Source organism: Lissotriton helveticus, chromosome 5_1 (genome assembly GCF_964261635.1).
Source record: "Lissotriton helveticus chromosome 5_1, aLisHel1.1, whole genome shotgun sequence".
NCBI lineage: Eukaryota > Metazoa > Chordata > Amphibia > Caudata > Salamandridae > Lissotriton > Lissotriton helveticus.
In genome coordinates, this window is record NC_136065.1 from 155,663,442 (window position 1) to 155,681,897 (window position 18,456).

Consider the following 18,456-nt stretch of genomic DNA (forward strand, 5'->3'; position numbering starts at 1 on the left):
AATTGATTTCATATTTGTGGAAGTTAGAGCTCATGGCAATGAAAATGACAATGTTTTTAGTTTTGTTTTTTTGTTTGCAATGGAGTGATGATATTTGCATAGCGCTTTTGCCAATGGTATGACCTTGTTGCTCTGGAGAACCAGAAAAAGGGAAATATGTTGTGATGGAGGGAAGACAATAGTAATATGCTCGCTGGGAAAAAAAATAACCGCGTCCTGGAAATAGCAAACACTCATAGGGAATGCAAGATTAAGTAAATCATGTGAAATGTAAGCAGGCACAACATAGTTACGCTAACTTGTTTACGCTTATTATTCGCGTATTATTTACAAATCATTGAGAGCTTTATTATGACTTTGGCAGTCTTGAAGCGGGCCACCAAGCCACCGCCCGCTGCGAGACCACCAATGCCATAATAAACTGCCTGCTAGAGTACCATTTTTAAAGTTTTTGGGGGCAGTACTCTGGCAGTCACACTGTGTGTCTTTGCAAAAGGCACCACAGTGGGAGCGTCAAAGGCAGTTCCTGCAGGGCATGGCGTGTCAAGTACATGGCCTGCAGGAACTAGGGGTGCATGCGGACTTGCATCTTCACACCACCGTGCCACCGCCAGGGAACGTGGTTTCCGTTTGGTTGCGGCAGTGCAATGGTGGTCTGACCACCAAAGTTTTAATAGAGTGTTTAAACCACTAGTGCAGCTGTTGCTGAGCCACCACTTATGAGTCTGGCAGGCCTTGGACTGCCAAACTCGTAATCAGGCCCTAAACCTGTTGGATTGGGTTGGCAGACTACAACGTTCCGGAAACAGACGTCAACCCAAATTCAAAATACCATGTTGGAATATCTATGGCAGCATCTTGGCACAGGAAACACAATCAAACCACGCAGTGGAAGGATGGCACAATGCCTTCCAATTCTCACTAGGCAGAATCCAGCCTACACAAATATTTATAGAAGCACTACAAAAAGAGCAAAGCTACCAACAACTATGAATGGAGCAATCTGTAAGCCAAATTGCACCTAAACTTAGCAAACAAGCCAAAAGAATGTATGATAAGCTACAATTTAAAATCAAACTCTTCATAAACAACAAAGGAGTAGATTATAGCCAAAAGCATATTATAAAATAAATGTAACCTGCAAAACACCCAAAAAGGTATAACATAATTTGTGTCAACATGACAAATAATTTTTACTTAAATAATAACATAATATTTTATTATATCCGACATTACCTAAAACTCGAATCTTAAATAAGACTTATATATTAAAGTATTATGTACATTATTTATATAAAAGATCTAAACCTCATCTACCTAAAAGCTTAAAGAACAAACCTCAATCCATTATGTATAGTAATTACAGCACATAATATACATATTTCCAAATAACAATCACATAATACTTACATAAATAATAAAATGCAACATTTCCCAAACAAAACAAATTAATTAAATATAACTTGCTGTTCTGTAGAGGCAGATCATCCTATGTTTTGACATAGTCAAAAAGTATAATCCACCAAAAACGGGAAAAATATTTTCCAAAAAGTCCCCCCAAAAAATGCAAATAGTAAACCAATCAATAGAGATCGTCCAAACCACAAAAAAACAAAAAAGTATTTAAAAAAACACACTTGGAAACCCAAAAAAAGGATATCAAGGTAAAAAATATTGGTATATTACAAACCAAAAGAGATTTCTTATAAAAAAAAACCTGCAAATCCAAATGTCCATAAGATAGATTCGTAAAGAAAAACCTGCAAAGTAAAACAGAAAACCCACCAGCAAAGCATTACATTCCTGATTTATCATATATATTGCATTTAGGGCCTCATTATGAATGAGGTCGGACGAGGGTCCGACCGCCATTGTTGCGGGACTGACAAATAGTCGGCAACTCCACCCGCTATATCATGATGCAACTGCCGTGTAGGTAGTTGGAAACATCCCTTTTACTATTGCGGCTTGTGCTGCAGCCCAGAAAAGGGCTGCTGCACGAGCTGCAATATAAAAAGGGATGTTTTTAAACATCCATGCACCGTGTGCCAGGCACCATGTGGTGCCTGGAGCACGGTGCATGAATGTTTGGCGGAACCGCCACATGTGCGGTAGGACCACCATGAAAAGGCCATCAGAAATGGACTTCATAATCCCTATGCACCTTTGTAGGGATTATGGTCCAACCAACATCCTGATGGGCTCCTTGAGCCTGTTCGAGGTATCGGTCTGCTTCTCTGACCGCTGTGGTACAACGGATCACATCGTGATGCGGCAGTCGGACTGCTATCCTTGCTGACGGGCGAACCGTGACAAAAGGTCTGTTGGTGGCAGTCCACTCGACATCCTAATAAGGTCCTTAATCATAAAAAGCAAGTAACTTAATACAATATAACATAGCATATTGGTATATTACTAAAACAGTGTACAAAACCCCAAAGCAACACACTAGTGAAAAATACTAGAATTATTACAACTAAGGGGTCGATTCCGATCTGGTAAAAACCTCTCGGAATAGCCGTTCGGAGCATTTTTCCCGTACAAATCGTACCCTGCAACGTTCCCCGTACGTACGACGAAGTACGATTCGTACCAGGAGCCGGACTCCGTACGAATCGTACAGAGACCGTGCGACTCGAATCCCCGTACGAGTCTCCATCGGAACCAGCTGTACGCGACCTCTGTACGGCTCGCGGCTGGTTTTTACGACCCAGCAAGTACGATACGTGTCGGGTACGCACCGTACGACCCTTTTTCTACAGGAGCTGAAAACAGCCGTAAAAGCAGAGTTCGCGACGAAACAGGTACGGAATGGCCCCCCTGGGTACGGTGCATACCCCCCATGATCGCAGGGGTACGCACCATACACCCAGCGTACATGGGGTACGGTGCGTACCCATGCGATCATGGGCGGTACGCACGTACCCCATGTACGCTGGGTGTACGTTGCGTACCCCTGCGATCATGGAGGGTACGCACTGTACGGTGTGTATGTGATTGTGCGCTTTTCCATACGAATCGCCCTTACCTGACGTGGACCGTACGGATCGCATTCTGATACCCCAGTCCGGATCGTACTCATCGGGTCGTACGGCGTGTGTACGAGTCGTACAGAGAGGGCTCCGGATACGAATCGAACGGACGTTTTTTTTGCCGGATCTGAATCATCCCCTTAATATACAAAAAAAACATACATAACACTATAATTAAATTACCCTCATATCATCCCTTCTCTCAAAACCCTAAAAAAGTATTTTAAAAGGACCTTACTGTAGTGAGGAAAAGCAACACATTACCAAAACCTGGACCCCGGAAAATAGTAAAAAAAGTTCCCAAATAGACTACAGAATAGAAGGTAGCAGTAAAAAGAATAGGCGCTGAATACATTTAAAAAAAAGGCTATCTCCATGTAGATATGAATGAGATAATAAGTAAAACATTTTGAATAATGTTTTTCAAAATGCAAAAAAATGTTAAACATGTAAACATGTCATTTTTTTCCCAAAAATGTTAAAAACTGTAAAGTATAAATTAATTAATAATATAACAAATATATAATTGTTTAATATCTACGGAAAAACCTTAGTTTTTTAGGAAGATGTGTATAAAACAATTTAATAAATGTTAAAACATTTTTAAACATTACATAAACTAGAAAATGTACAGCATATTATACTATTTAAATATGATTTACATTGCTTATTTAATGTTATTACAGTTTTATTTATCAATATATGATTTCTTTAACAAGAAATATATATGTTTAAAAATGTTAAAATATACATTAAATATACTTTGAAAAAATAAATAAAAATTGAAAAATGTGCAAAGGGTCTTTATTCTATGAAGTAATAAATTGCAAATATGCAACTAACAACTTTTAAATTATCCTACGGAATAGCAACATACTAATTAAATGAGATAAACTACTCCTACTACATAGAAATTCAATGTAACAAAAGTATTTCACACTAAAATTCTTAAATTAAATATTCACAAATCAACAAAAAATATTTTGAAGAAAGTGTTGGACAATGAGGGCCTAATTATGAGTCTGGCAGTCCGAGGACTGCCAGACTTGTGGTAGCACGGCGACATTACGGCCCTAGTGATCGTGCCGCCGTGGGACCACTGACTCCACCACAGAACTGCCTTTCCCTGGAGGTTGCGCAGCTGTTAAGAGGCATCCCTATGCCTGGCAGGGCCACCATGGTCCCACCAACCGTATTACGACTTTCATCTCTGCCAATTATTTCGTGGAGGTCTTTCTTCCATGAAAATAGTACCAGAGATGAAAGAATGGGGGCCCTGGAGTACCTCTTTGTGCCTCATGCCTTGTGGATGCATACTGGGGCACAACATGTGACCCACTGTGTATGCTCAGAAGTTTCAGCACAGCATGCACTTTTGAGTCCATGCAGTGCTGGAACTTCCTTTGACGTTCCCACAGTGGTGCCTATTTTAAAAGCACCGCCGTGGGAACAGCAAAGGAATCGCTTGTAAATGACAAAAAAAGTCGTTTGGCAGGTGGTTCTGACACTGGTTTGGCGGTGGGGAAGTGGGCGGTCCCGCCGCCGTGATGTCAAACTTGCAATCGGGCCCTAAAGGGGTGACATTTACTATTCCCACCCCAGTCTAAACTAGGGGTCGATTATGATTGCGGTGAATCCGCATCCTCCGGGCCGGTGGAAGCCACCGCCGGCCCAGAGGATGCGGATTCACCGCCGCGTTCTGAGAAAACACCCACCGCCAGATTAGGATGGCAGTGGGAACAGCGGGGGACGGCAGGTCTGTCCGCCGCTGACCGCGGGGTGTTGACCGCAATTTGGTGGCGGTGTCTGGAAGACACCGTCAGCCAAATTAGGCTGTGTGTGTAAACATGCTTTTCCGCTACGGCTTTTCCGCAGTGGGAAAGCATGTGGACCTTTACTTCTGGGGGGCCCTTGCGGGCCCCCAGGGTGAAGAGGGGGGTGGGGGTGCACATGGGGGCCCCGCATTTGCATGCACTTTTTAACCTTGCGGCGGGTGCTGCTTGCAGCAGCAGCCGCCGCAATGTTAAAGATACGGGATGTGACTGCCAGGGTGGCGGTCACATCCTAATTGGTATGGAGGGAACGCCGCTGCCCCTGCGGACGGTCCCTCCACCTCGGGGGTGGCGGGCGGACGCAGGTCCGTCCACCATCATAACCGACGTCCAAGTTTGGGGAAGGTGGTTGACAATAAAGGGGTGACATATATTATTCTAACTCCACTGTAAACCAATTTAGGGAAGGTGTTGGACACTAAAGGGTGGCATTTACTATTCCCACTCCAATCTAAACCAATTTGTGGAAGGTGGTGGAGACTAAAGGGGTGACATTTACTATTCCCACTCCACTATAAACCAATTCACTATAAACCAATTCGGGGAAGGTGTTGTACACTAAAGAGGTGACAATTACTATTTTCACTCCAATATAAGCCATGTTGGGAAAGGTGTTGGACACTGAAGAGGTGACAATTACTATTCTCACTCAATCTAAGCCATGTTGGGGAACGTGTTGGACACTCCACTCCAACCTGTACCAATTTGTGGAGGATGTTGGGCACTAAAGGGGGTCACATTTTCTATTTCTACTACAATGCAAAGCATTTTAGGCTAGATATTTAAATTGAAAAATTAACATATAAAATAATGTTTATCATTGTTAATAATATAACATTTTAATTAATATATATTAATATACCTGGAGATTGAAACATAACATAAATCATAATCCATAAATGAAAATTTTAAAAGAAAAAAAAAATTAACTAATTTTCAATTGAAATCTATTTTTTTACATTAAAATGAATAACGTTTACGATATATATTCCCAAAAACAAAGCTTATTCCAATAATAAATATAATAAAAATGTCATTAATAAAATATTGTTTAATGAATGTTTAATAAATAAACCCATAACATATAAATATAATAATAAATGTTAATTTATACATCATGAGTCCCATTTGCATAACTAATTTATACATTTCAAATTTCATAACATAAAAAATCCAACAATGTATTTGCAATGACCTTATTGTTTTCAACATTGAAAATAATCCATACAAATATTTTAACATTTAAAAAAAATAGACTTAAAAATCTGAAATATACATTTTTAATAAACCGAAATTTGCTAAAAAGTTGTATTATGACATTTAAACATAATAAATGTAACTTTTTACCAAAATGACTGTAACATAATTATTTTAATACTTACAATGAATATTTTTATACATTGAATATTTTTTATATATACATTCAAAATATCACTTAGAAAATGAATCAAGATAATAAATGAAGACATTTTGCAATATTATTTGCACACCATTAACATAATTATTATATTTAAATTAAAATATTTCCTTTTTTTAAATCGTATCACACTTATCACGTATACATACATTTTCTTTACAGATTAATGCAACAATTTATAATTAATACATTTTTTTCCTAAACACACCAATACAAATTGATATTTAAAATCAAATTACAAAACAATTCATACAAAATAACACTTACAAACAATATTGCATACAATATTTTCTGAATTGATATTTTCACAACATTAACAATTACACTTAAGATGATATTCTTCACGCCTCTTGCACGGTACATGGCTGGGGGAAGTGGTGGTACTTTCAGAGTTCAAGCTATGGGATCGCTTAGGAATCTCTCTGCTGGGCGATGTATGGGTTGACGACCACATTAAGACACAGTTTTATAAATATTTTAAACTTCGTCATGCCCTCAAAACACATATCCCAACAGGCACGTCTCTTCCAGAATTTAGCCCGCTAGAAGCCCAGGTCATGATTGGGAGCCTGGATCAGGGGGGGTCTCCCGAATATATCCCACCCGTGTTAATACCGGACCAGCAACTTTGAACCCACTCCAGACCCACTGGGAGGGATGGGTAGGCCCTCTGGAAGAGGAGTACTGGTGTGACGCCCTCATGGGCCCTAAAATCATCACGAGTACAGCTAGACTCTTTCTCATACAACAATACTACCTGTATGTGGCCTACATCCCCCCAGGACGCTTACACAGAGCAGGTCTGTGCCCCTCCCCAGATTGCGCGCGCTGCAGCCATGCACCAGCGGACTTCTATCACATCATCTGGACATGTCTCCGCCTTGCTCCATATTGGTTGGAAATAGAGACAGAACTCACACAGGTCCTGGGCCTGCCAATTCCCCCTTACCCTGTGCATCTTGTATTGGGGGTGATGGACAACCTGGATGGTTCACGAGCGGACAAAGCTTTTCTTGGGACAGCAATTGTGGTAGCCAAACCAGACATTGAGACTTCCTGTGCGCAGGCAAAAAACCCAAATTTGGCGAAATGGCTCCGGGGTGTTGACTGGTGTACCTCATAGGAGAAACTCTTGTTCGAGGCCAGAGTGTGCCACCCCAAATATAACAAGGTCTGGGTCAAATGGCTGGTCCAGTTGATCTAAACGTGCGAAACCTCCACTTCGGGTGTGGGGCCAAAATATTACGTTGGTGTTTTTTCATCCAATACTTTGTATGTACCAGCAATTGGTGAATGCGATGGGTGCTTGCAGTAACAATCAAATGTCCATTGCTCTTAATGTGTTTGATCTTAAAATCAAAAAAGTTGATTATCAAAAAAAAATTATATTCTTACCTTCGATGTTCCTGTCAACGATATTTTTGACATACTGATATTCTTGACACCATATTTTTGTATCATGATATTTTGTATTCAGTAATTTGTGTGGACGTGTTGAAACTATGTCCAGGACAGTTTTATTAATTTAAAACTTCATGCTTCTCCCCCATGATCATATTCTTTGATTTGCTGTAATTGATCTTCAATTGGTCTCTTTTACAGCTGTCCTGCATGCTTTCAATAAGCTGTCATACAGCTACAGTAGCTCAGAATCTCCCTGCAATTGCTTTGCAATTGCATTTAGAGGAGGACAGGGCCGGCTCTTATCTAATATGTCAGATGTTGTCTGTGGTTGTTGACAGCATAATGTATATGTCAATGGTGCATAGATTGTAAAGTGTAAGGGCTAATAGCCAAACCTGCTTAACTGCTCTATTTGTTTCCCTTTTCCTTCTCCATTCGTCGTCTAGTCCCACTCTAATTTCCAATGAAATATCGCAATACAAGTTCATGATTGTAGTTCACATAAGCTAATTAATCAGCTTTTCCAGCTTTTTACTCAGGAGGTTCAATCAACAATGTGAAATGCATGGCTGCAATTAATTAAGGTGACATAGAGGTTTTAGGAATTTTTATTCAACACATCTCTCAATAATATTCTGCCTTCTGAAATGCTGGTTGTAGGAACTGGGGTCACCAGTTCCCCGGGGGTAGCCTGGCACGAGCAGGTAGGCACCCGAAAGCTTAGGTGTTAAGTGACTACACAGCACACACTCCCTGAGACAATAAAAGGCACGCAATGACTGACGCCACTCCAGTGTGTTTGATTAAAAATCAAAGAACTTTTATATAAGATTAAGATTAAGATTCAGGAGTGGAAAATCACAGTATTGTTTGGTCATTGAAGCATTTCATAGGAGGGGAGAAAAGGGAGCAGTTCAATAATCACTTCAATCTGTTACAATAACATCTCAGTAGATAATTAGCATTTCGGTAGTTAAAGATGAACATTTCTTGGAAGAATTAGCATCTCATTAAACAGGAGCAAAACATCTCATGGAAGACTTAGCTTGGACGACCAGCTCATCAGGCAAGGATGAGCCTGTCAGGTCAGTGACCTGTTCAGTAGGCAAAACAATTAACTTTTCACCAAGCAAGGGTGAACATACCTAAACTACTTGGCAGGAATAAACAGTGTAGTTAATGAGGATAGAACAGTTCATTAAATGAAGAACCTTTCATGCAGAATAAACAGGTCATCAGGCCACACTAGTCATGGCATGAGGCAGGGATAAATAACCCTGTCATCAGGTAAGGGCGAACACTGCCATTAAATATAGCTCAGGGAATGAGCTGAGGTAAAACCTTTCAGTGGGTAACCTTCCTAGACAGGAATAAAACAGGTCATTGGAAGTAAGACACGTCCTCAATCAGAGGGAACACCCCATAAGGTAAACATGACAACTTCATCATCAAAGCAGCATCTCTTAATAATCATTTCCCTGCAGGAGTAAAGGGTGTGAATCTTTAATCACCACAGCATGTCACCATAACCCTGTCAGGAAAGAATAACGTTTCCTTACACCGCAGTGAACATCTCAGTAGATGACTGTAGGCTTCTTGTGGTATCTCATTAACCTGGAATAAATCATGCCCAAAGTGAGAAGGAGCATCTCGTTAGGTAACATTAACACTTCCACTAGGCAAGAATACCAATGCATCACGCCAGAATAATCATGGCGTTAGGTCATTTGAGGCAAGTATGAATAAACATTCCCCTCAAGCGGGGATTCACCCTTCCATTAAATATATGTATAACTTTGTGCCTAAGAACCCGTAAGGCAATGGTACATGAGCAGGAATACTCAGGTGGGAACAACAGTGCCCTACTCTTTAGAGAGAAGGCAACATCTCCTTACATCAATAGAAACATTTATTTTAATAGTAATGGCCCATTAAACCTTTCTTCAAGGATCAAGCCCCCTTTAGAGAAAACAGTAACAGACCCCTATGCAGGGCTAAATATTTCAACAGGCAAGCATAAGCATTTCATGTCTCAAGAATAAACTTATAGGACGGGGCTTGCACAAATAAAACCTTTCAGTAGGGAAGGGCCACCTTTCCATTACTCAGCACCAAAGATTTCATAGGCCCCAATGAGCATTTCATTAAACATTTACCCTTGGCTCATGCATCTGAAACTTTTCCTTAGCAGACGCAAAACACTTCCCTATGTCGGAGTAACACATTCCAAAGCCTCTTGTGGGGCTAATGGGGGCCATTGGGGCCCAGTCACTAAATGATGAACTTGGGGGGTTCTGACCAAGTCAATAAGGGTTACTGCCCAGTTCCACGGGGCCTTCTGTGAATAATCTAGGCCAACGGGGCCCAACAACAGTGTTCCCCAGGGGAGGGGCGAACTCTGGGCCTACTGTGGCCTTCCGCCCTCCTCCCCGGGGTTTACCTTTTCTCTTCGGCCTTTCCAGGCCCTTGCGGAGGCGTTCGATGGGTTGGGAAGGACTCCGGTCCTCCTGGAGGCCTCATGCGGCCTGGAGAATCTCCTTTGGGGGCTTGCGCTGGCTGGTGGGGGGCCCTGGCACTCTCGCGGGGCCTTGGCGACTCAGTCGGCTGTTCCCGGGCTCTCGCTCTCCTCGGAGAGCCCTCGGATGCTGGCAGGCTGTTCCCGGGCCTTCCTGCGGCGCGGGGACAAATCAGCGGCCGGCAATGGGGGAGGCACAACCTTTGCCTCCAATCGCGGAGCAATCACTGTGGGCGTGGCCGCAGCAGCCAATCGCTGCGCAGCGCTGGACGGGGGCGGAGCCGGTGACGCGTCCGGCACCCCCCGTCACGTGGTGCTGGACAGCGGCTTCACTGGGCCTAGTGCGGCCCTCCCTGCGATAACGGCGGCCCTCTCCTCACACCGGGGGCCGCCGAGGGGGATTCTTTTACTCCTGGCTCACTCTTCCTTGCCCAGCGTGGCCCACGGTACACGGCGGCGGTCCTCTCCTGGCATCGAGGACCGCCGGGGATGACGCTGGCAGCAGTAGGGGCCTCAGCAACTCGCCGCCTGACCGCGTCGGAGCTGACAGGCCCTCAGAAGGTTCCTGGGTCGCGGCGGTGATTACGACCCTCAGCAATGCGGCGGCAGCCCTCTCCAGGCACCGAGGGCCGCCAGGGGCAAATTACAGTTCCCCACAACGGCGCTCCTCAAGAGCTGCGGCGGTGAGTGGGGGTGAAGGTAGCGCCTCGTGATGCAGCGCTTCCAGGCACACACCCAGCGCTTGGGCAATATAGCGCTTGGGGGACAGTTTCAGTCAGCGCTCAACAGGGATAGCGCTTAGGCAGATCACAGCGCTCTGAAGGTCACCACAGCTCAGGCAGTCTCTGGCGCTTCCCAGGGGTACCCACATAAAGCGCTGGGAAGGCAGTCTAGCAGTCCAGACAAGGCAGGACAGGCCACATGACAGTGGCAGGGTAGCAAAGGGGATCCAGGACAGGAATAAGGGGCGCAGATGCAGCACAGTCCAGTACCTGGTGGATTCCCCAGCAGTCCTGTGGTAACTTGAAGGTCTTCTTTTTCTTGGCGCTTGATGGTTTCTGCGCCCTTGTAAATATCAGTCCCTTATTACTTGAAGGGGGGGGTTGAGTTGGGGACTGCAGGCAGGCTTCCTCTGCAGGTCACTGTAGATGGTCCCTGGGGGTCCCTACCACTGGGCCAGATCAGGGGGCTAGCTTTGGACACCTCACCCAGCTTAAGAGGCAGCACCTAGATCCCGTCACTCCCAGTAGCATAGGTTCCTAACTAGGCCCTCCCACCTAAAACTCCTGCGTGGGTTCCCCAGGTCAGTGATGCCCCAACTGACTGGAGAGTTTTCCCTCCCTTGCTTATATAGGCCCAGGTCAGGTGACCACCCTCTAAGGCGGCAAAACTAAACTCCGCCCTTATTCTAGAAGGTGCCAGGAGCTTCCCTACTCTAACTGTGGGCAGGCAAGGCAGGCTGGAATGGCAACAATGTTTGGAGTCCCTGCCAGCTCCTGGCAACTAGACTGCGCCTTAGCAAGACCACACTGCAGTAAGAGGGGTCAGTGGCAGCCATGTTGAGGGAAGAGGGCACCTGCACCTAGCATTGATTTTAATAATACACAGGGCATTTTAACATCACAGGGCCTATACAACTACATTACAAGGGGGGACTTCCAGAATTAGGGGAAGCAAAAAGCAAAGAATCTCTGTGAAAAGGGCCACGTCCAACACTGGGTTACTGTTGCCAGACCCTTTCTGAAGTCTTCTTGCACTGGCCATGGGATCAGTCACTATTTTTGTTTTTAATGCTTCCAGTATACAATCAATATCATAAATGTGCCATGAGCCTGGAAAGGTTTGTGTCACACTTTTGAAAAGATGTTTTTGTAGTACAAAAGCCTACAAATGTACTCTTAACAGAAAATGTTCCTGCTTAAATGGATTTGGAAAGAAAATGTTCCTACAAAACCTTTTTGTGCTGGAATTGCTCGGGACTCAGTCATACATATGCGGGGCAACGTAGGGATACCCTCGTGCCCTAGTCCTGGTGGAGTGGTCCCTGTAGGATCCACACCCAGGGGCAATTTATTTTCCTTTAACAGCGTATCCCCAGTACCAGTAAAAAAATGTATTTAGGGTTGGCATGAAATCAGTTTCTTTCTGGACCCGGGGGGCCTCATCACCCGATTAACTAATTATTGGGCGGTGTGTGTGAAGATTCGGCCAAGTGGCACCAAAGTTAGTAACTATAAGTCAGGCCCTCACTATGCACTGCTAATTATCCCACATATTACATCCCACATGACATGTTCTATCACATCATGATAACATCATTGCAGCATTTCAATTGACATCAGTGATGCCAAAACTGTGCACGGTGTGGGCGCAAGTTACTTTAGGCACAAGTTATAATTATTATAATGTGGATAGTGAGAACATTGTTTACGCAGGTCCCCAAGTTATAATAATTTAGAGGTGTGGCATATATTATAAATTTAAGGTATGATTATAACTTTATATTTTCTAATGCGTGTTTAGTTTGTGTAGAAAAAATATATAACGTTTTCCATAATATAACTAAGGACCCGCTTACGATGTCGGGTGGACCGCAACTGATCAATCATCGATTGGGGTCCCACCAAGATCTGACATTGCGATCCGCCCACCACATTATGATGTGGCGGGATGAGGCATCGGGTGGAGGGAATGTCGGCGGCACTACTGACGGGCTCAAGGAGCCTATCTGTGCATCGGATGCCATCCATAATCCCCTAATGACGGCAGAGCCAAGCTCGGCTCCGCCGTCAGGATTATGATGACAGTTTCCAACAGCCCTTTCATGTCGGCCTTTCCAAAATGGAAAGGCTGATGGAAAGTGTCTTTGAGGGCCCCTAGCAGGGCCCTTTCCCCCCTGGCCCTCCACTTTTGGGTCTGGGGGGGCACCTATGGCACCCCACTAAACATCCCTGCACCATGTGCCACACAGTGCAGAGATGTTTAAAAAACATCCATTTTACAAATGAAGCTTGGGCTGCGTGCCTTTTCCGCCCACCGCACAAGCTTCCAATGTAGAATGGATGTTTCCGACCATCGCATCCTAATACAGAGAACAGAACCACCAATCTATGGTTGGGTGGTTTTCGACTGATAAATCCGCCCAATATCGTAATCAGGGCCTAAGTGTTAACCTTTGGTTTTTCATATATATATTACCTACTGGCGATCTCCAGTAGGTAGTTATCGTTAGGAACTAGTTTCCATAGGAAATCCGCAACATTCTATTTGGAGTAACTTTGGCGCCGGTCAATGAATCTTCGCGAAATTCTCCAAGAAGATGGGGTGCTCCGCTCCTATCCTGAAAGTTTTGGGGTGATTTGTCAAGTGGGGGCTGAGAAAAAAGGGGGGTCCCAAAACGTGTTTTCCCCATGCAATTTTCCATAGGGACCTTCAGACACGGCTACAGCCTGAACTGCTGAACGGAATTACACCAAATTTGGCAAAAAGGTAGAGTTTGGTTCGCAGATTACACTTTTTGTTAAATGGTGTAAATCCAGTCAGTAGTTCCTGAGAAAATCAAAAGTAAAATCATAGATATATCTATAGACGAAGTACCGTACGCGTATCCTCTCGAGCACGAGCTTTATGCTAATTGGCTGTCAACACTCCAAACCGGGAAGTGTTGGCAGCCATCTTGTACCTCGCTAGAACGGAGGCACAAGAAAACAGAAAAAGAAACGTGCAAAACGTGAAAAGGGGGCAGGGTAGAAACAACCTGACCCCCTAGGCCTGCTTAGGGAGTCCCACAAGGACCCCCAAGGCCCAAAAAAATTATTTAAAAATTAAAAAACGCCACCCCCCGGGCTACTTTTTAAAATAAAAATGAAAAACCTGTGTGGGGGGCTCAAGCCCCCCCCACACGCCCCGGGACCGCCACGTCCCCGGGGCACTACATATTTAAATTGGGGGGGACCACCACCCCCCGGGCCTTTACAAATGATGGGAGGTGGGCCAAGCGCCCCCCCTCCTGGAGCCTATGATGGCCCTGGGGACCGCCACCCCCCAGGGCCGGCTCCTGCAGTGTCCCAGGGTGCCCACCCCTGGGAGACTGTAGTTTGCTATAGTAGGGCGGGAGCCTCACAGCTCCCGCCCTACCATAGCAAACTGCTTTGGTTTTTGGTTTTGGAAACCTGCTCTCTCTTTCAAAAACCAAAGCCGATTGCTTTTCTGCATGGGGAGCAGCATGTTAGCTGCTCCCCAAGCAGAAAAGCAATGCCAGCTCCCGCAGGATGCGGGGAGCCGACAGAGACTGTGGCGGGCTTGGGGACCCTCCCTACGGTCCCCAACGGAGAGGGCCAAGCCCCGGGGGATGGGGTCCCCGGGGCCCTAAGTGGCCTGAGGAGGGGGGCTTTGTAGCCCCTCCGAGTAATTTCTTTTTTTTAAATGTGGCATGTGCCAGGAATGGGGACCCCGGGCCTGGATTACCAACGGGAGGGAGGCCACGCGGCCCCCTTCCCGTTCAAAAAACAAAAATAAAAATTTTGGGGGTCAGGCCCTGGGGGATGGGGTCCCCAGGGCCCAAAAAAAAGAGAAAGAAGGGGGGCTACACAGCCCCCTTCTTAAAAACAAAAAATCGGGATGGGGAGGAGGCCACGCCCCCTCCACCACTCTGCAAACGCACCCCCTGGCACGTTTGCAGAGGGAGAAGTAATTCACCTTGAATACTGGGGGTCCCTGGGGGCCAAGTAGCCCACCAGGAACCTCCAGTATGCACCACGGGGCTGCGTTGCAGAGAGGTGTAATGAGGCCCTCCCCTTTTTACACCTCTCTGCCACGCAGCCCCCTGGCGCATACTGGAGGTTCCTGGTGGGCTAGTTGGCCCCCAGGGACCCCCAGTATTCAAGGAGATTTAGTTCCCCCTCTGGAAACGTGCCAGGGGGCTGCGTTGCAGAAAGGTGTAATGAGGCCATGCCCCTTTTTACACCTCTCTGCAATGCAGCCCCCTGGCGCATACTGGAGGTTCCTGGTGGTCTAGTTGGCCCCCAGGAACCCCCAGTATGCAAGGGGACTATATTCCCCCAACTTAGAACACGCTACGGGCGCGTTTGCAAAGTGGTGAAGGTAGGGGGCGGGGCTTGAGGTGATATGTGTGCAAACATGCCCTGTGGCACGTTTTAAGTTGGGGAATTAATTCATCTTCAATCCAGAGGTCCCCTAGGGGCCAACAAGCCTAACAGTACTTCCAGTAAGTGCCACGGAGCTGCGTTGCAGTGTGTTGTAAAAAGGGGGCGTGGCCTCTGAACACCTCTCTGCAACGCAGCTCCCTGGCACATACTGGAGGTACCTGGTGGGCTAGTTGGTCCACAGGGGACATCAGGATTGAAGAGGAATAAATTCCTCAACTTAAAACGCGCCACAGGGCTTGTTTCCACACGTCACCTCATGCCTCGCCCCCTTCCTTCACTATTGAGCAAAATATTCCTCTAGAATCAGCCGAACTACGAATTCCGATTTGCCCACCTGTTATCACGAGAGACATCAGTGCTGCATTTTTTAGCCCAGTACGGACCCTGAAAAGTAAATCTAAGCCTACCTACCAGTAACTTGTATTTCCTTCCATAGGATTCTATTGTGTGGTTTTCACCAGAAAAGTTTCTTTCTATTTTTGAAACGTACAAATATTCCTCTAAAATCAGCCGAACTACGAATTCCGATTTACTCACCAGGAGAGACCTCAGTGCTGCATCTTTCAGCCCACTACTGATCTTGAAAAGTAATTCTAACCGTAGTTACAGTAACTTGAATTTCTTCCATAGGCTAACATTGACTGGTTTCACTTGGAAATTCTTCAAAGTGTGGCGTTTTGGAACTTAAAAAAATTCCTCTAAAATCAGCCGAAATACGAATTACGATTTACTCACCTGTTATCAGGAGAGACGTCAGTACTGCATCTTTCAGCCTAGTACTGATCCTGAAAAGTAATTTTAACCGTACTTACCAGTAACTTGAATTTCCTTCCATAGGATATCATTGCCTGATATATAAAATATATATAAATTAAAAAAATATTTAAAAAAACAAATATTACAATTTCAATATTTTTAAAAACTTTTTTTCAATTTATATTAAAAATATGTAATGTAATTTAAAAAATAAAATATCTAAAAATAAATATTTTAAAACAATGTAGTAAATCAGTATAAAAAAATATATAACAATTGATACATTTAAAAATGATCATTTACAAAACCTTTGAAATTCACCATAGGTTTCAGCCACGTTATAGTTAGGAATTAGCATTTAAAAAACCTTAGAAATTCAATGAAAAAACCATAGGTTTCACACATGTTATAGTTAGCTGGACATTTCACTCATACAAAACCATTGAAATCCCCCCGTTATAGTTAGTTCAGCTAACTATAGCTCGCATGCCCGCAATGCACTGCTGAGGACGTCACATATTACATCACTCATGACATGGTCAATGACATCACTCATGACATCACTCATGACATCATCCTTGTGAAAGAGTGGCAGACCTCCTCTCACCGTAATATAACCTTTGATACACACATTCAAAAATAGAAACTAAAATTTTAAAAAAAATGGAGATACCAATACCAGTTACAACAACCTATTCAGTAATTCCAACATCTACATACACATCCACTTCTTCTCCAAAAGTTCTATATAGTCACTCATACATGTACTCACTCATCATATGTACTCATACTCTTATACATCCTGTTACACACCGAAACTCATCCATAGAGTTACTCAAACATCCATTTACTTGCATATACAGCTATACACACACCACTACACTTACTTCTACAGACACTTACACATACTTACTCTCTTAAACAATCACTTATAGAAACACATACTTATTTATACAGGAACTCTTCCAATCTCTCACTCTCACATATACTCACTTATATACATCACTACTCATATATACCATTTTAAAACATATGTAGTTACTCATAAAGATACCATTGAGACAGTCATTCACTCACTAACACACCCATACACACACTCATCCACCCATACAGTCCTGCACACATGCTGTCTTCAAAACTTACAAACAGTGAGTCAGTGAGTCAGTCATTCATGCATCTATGCGCTAAGTAATACCCACCACCAAACCATACAGACACTCATACTGATACTCAAAAAACCAACTAATAACCCATATAGACACTCATGTAGCTACTCACCAACCCATGTAGCCACTTATACACAAAGTGAGACACTGATACAGATATTTACATAGTTAAACATTACTTGCTAATACATGTATTCACTTAGATACACATAATAAGTCATTTATACAATCAATTTTACAAAAACAAATCCATTTAGACACTTATTTACCCATTTATTCTTCCATCGGCCTTTAGATATACATATATAAAAAAATATTTATTTTTCAGAAAGACACACATTCAATGGATGGTGTCATCAGTGATGTCATCAGTGATGTCACTTGAGATGTCATCAGTGATGTCATGAGTGATGTCACTGACCATGTCATGAGTGATGCAATATGTGACGTAATCAGCAGTGCATTGCGGGCGCGCGATTAATAGTTAGCTGAACTAACTATAATGGGGGAATTTCAATGGTTTTGTATGAGTGAAATATCCAGCTAACTATAACATGTGTGAAACCTATGGTTTTTTCAGTGAATACATATATATATATATAATTATATATATTACCTACTGGCGGTCGCCAGTAGGTATATATAGTTAGGATTTTTTCTCTATGGGATTTTTGAAAATTCTATGTCAAATAACTTTGGCGTTTGTGGACGGAATTGGCTGAAATTTTCAGGAAAATGGCACATTTTGTTTCTGAGCAGCCCCTGAAAATTGGGGGGGGGGGTTCGTCCAGGGGGGGTCGATAAAAAAGGGGGGTCCCAAAACGTGTTTTTAACATTGAGTTTTCCATAGGGCGGTTGGCCTCACTTTTAGCCCGAACGGCTGAATGGATTTGCACGAAACTTGGCAAAATTGTAGGGACTGGTAGCCCGATGTGCCTTTTGTAGGTCTCAATATATGTGCTACAGTGGATTTTGAGAAATTAACGTTTAAAAAAAGATATATATCTGTAACAGCGGACCGGGCAGCGCTCCAGTACGCGTACTTTTCGTGCAACGGAGCTTTGTGAAGCGAAGCTGATTGGTTCTCCGGCGTCTGTAAACATTCCAAACAGTCCGTAGCGGCCGCCATCTTGTCTCTCGGTAGGATCGAGAGACAAGAGGAGGCC